The sequence below is a fragment of the Penaeus monodon genome, chromosome 42 (genome assembly GCF_015228065.2).
Source record: "Penaeus monodon isolate SGIC_2016 chromosome 42, NSTDA_Pmon_1, whole genome shotgun sequence".
Taxonomy (NCBI): Eukaryota; Metazoa; Arthropoda; class Malacostraca; order Decapoda; family Penaeidae; genus Penaeus; species Penaeus monodon.
In genome coordinates, this window is record NC_051427.1 from 1,742,795 (window position 1) to 1,745,294 (window position 2,500).

Consider the following 2,500-nt stretch of genomic DNA (forward strand, 5'->3'; position numbering starts at 1 on the left):
TATTTGTTATTTGTGTCGAATTAATGAAATTTTCTTTTTTTTTCTCTTATATGTTTTTTCCTTTTTAGTAATCACTTCTTTTATTTTCCCTATTTTTTATTTCTGTGTATACTCATATCGTTTTTTATAATCATTTTTCTTTATCCCTGCGGTGCTAATCTGTCGCTGTTCATATGTATTTTTTCGATCCCCTTTACTATCCTCTTTTTTTACCTACCTCCCCCCCCCACTCTACTGGGAATTCACCCCTAAGTTTGGGGGTTTTTTTTACTGGGCCATCCCAATGACTAATAACTGCCCCCAAAACTCTTTTACGACGTCCCCCCTCAAAGTTCGATATCTTCCCTAGAAAATTGCGGGGTTTATGCTTTTTTTATTTTAATTTTTGGGGTTGAAATGTACTGTTTGGTAGTGTCTCCATTTTGAAAAATAAGGGGAAACACATTGGAGACCCCAGTTTTATATAGGCTTACCGGTTACAATAAAACCGCAATTTAAAATTTTTTAAGCCCGGCTCAGGGCCGTAAAGAAGGAACCCCCCGCCGCCGCAACGAGAATTAGGCTCATACGTTTAAAGCGCCGAGAGCCACCTTTGATTTTCACCGAAAAAACCCCGGCCCATGACCGTAACGAAGGATCCTCCCCCCCCGCCGCCCCACTTAAACCTCATACGTTTGAATTTGCCGAGACCCCGCACTGTTTGATTTTAAACCGCAATTTAAATTTTAAGCCCACTCTTTGGCCCGTAAACGAAAGAAACGTGCGCCCGCCGCACACTTACGCTCATAAAGAAAGCGCAATGTTAGAATTAAGTTCATGCCCGCTGCCTTTTTGTTCGAAGCATATATACTTGCCCCATTTAACCCCAAAAAATATTCAATTAACTTTTCTCTCTTCAAAGGGGATACCTTATTGAACTCGCTAAACCGGGCAATCCAAAATAATTAAAACCTTACTTGACAAAGTTACTCTTTTTGTGACCCAAAATTTTTTTATTATGCTTTTATTTTTTTTTCCAAAATTGTAAAGGGGATTGACAAAAAATATTACCCCCCTCCTCCCTTAGCCCTTTTGGCCCGGTACACTTTTCATTTTTAGCTTCTGAAAACGATGACCCCTCGTACTGAGTGTGGCACCTTAGTGGGGGAAAACCTTTTGCCACACCCGCACCTGGCACGCGACGGCCTAGCGACCCCGGATCACCAGGAAAACCCTTTTGTAATACCAAAAAGGGCCCTCTACCGCATCGTTTCAAAAGGTTACAGTCGGCTCGAGGACGAGCCTTGCGCCCGGGGGCCGGGGTGTCAAAAATACGTACCAAAATCCCCGGGTGTACACTTCACACCCCCGGCCAAGCAAAAGCAGCCCTTTTCCTTGGGGAGGCCCCCAAAGTCGCCGGCCCCCTTTTCTTTTCGCACAGGAAAAAAACATCCGTCCTCGAAAGGGAACCCCCGCTAAAAGGACACGTCCGTAAGGCAAGACAACAGAGAGGGGGCACAGCAGACGGGCCCAAAACCACACAGGGTCCAGCTCCACCACCCGTCCTCCACTCGGGGGGGCAAGGGGGCTCTTGGGGGGGTTCCCTACCTGTCGTCAAGAATAAAACCCGAAGCTAAGCCCCTTTTTCCCCCCCCAACCCCCCCAAAAATTTCCTCTCTCTCTCGCTCACATCTAGTGACGCCGTGCTCCTAATCTCTCGTGTCACTCATATTCTGGTGGCTTACGGTGGCCACTCGCTTACATCTGGCGAAGTGGTGCTCCCAACTCACGTGTCGCTTACATCTGGCGACAGCGGTGGCCTTTTCGCTTACATCTGGTGACAGCGGTGGCCTTTTCGCTTACAGTTATGTAAAAAAAATAATAATAAAAAAGTGATTATTGGACATGACGTTCATGTTTCAAGAGGAGCTGCTGATGAGACGCCCACGAATGCGCAGGGCATGGCACTGGCGCAGGCGTCAGCACTGAGCAAAGCCGTGGAGGGAGACATGCCCTTGCGGAGTTACCAGAAAGGCGGTCAGAGGGCATGTTCAGCTACTTGGCCCAGCCATCTCTCCGCGGCCACAGTGTTCAGGAGAAATCTACATATGACGCCGGCAAATGTATTTTTAGTAATATTTAAAATCAAAATGTTTGAAGTGCTTTTTAATATCAAATGTTTGTATTTACATCTAAAATCAAATGTTTGCGGTGATTTTTAGAATTAAATGTTTGGAGTGATATTTAAGATCAAATATTCGTAGTGATGTTTAAAATTAAATGGAAAATAGCAAGTGGAACCACCACGTATTTATATTCTGTCCCCTGTAGTTTTTTGTGAATTTTGTTATAGACAGATAACTCCACATGTGCTCAAGGAGTCGTCTATCAGTAAGCCCTAGTGACCGATCCTGATTTCCCCATTCCTTGAATTGGCGGGAAAATGCGTTTTTCTTATTAATACAACTGATATCAATACTGTTATCATTGTTATTAATGTTATGATAATTAAACTGTTACT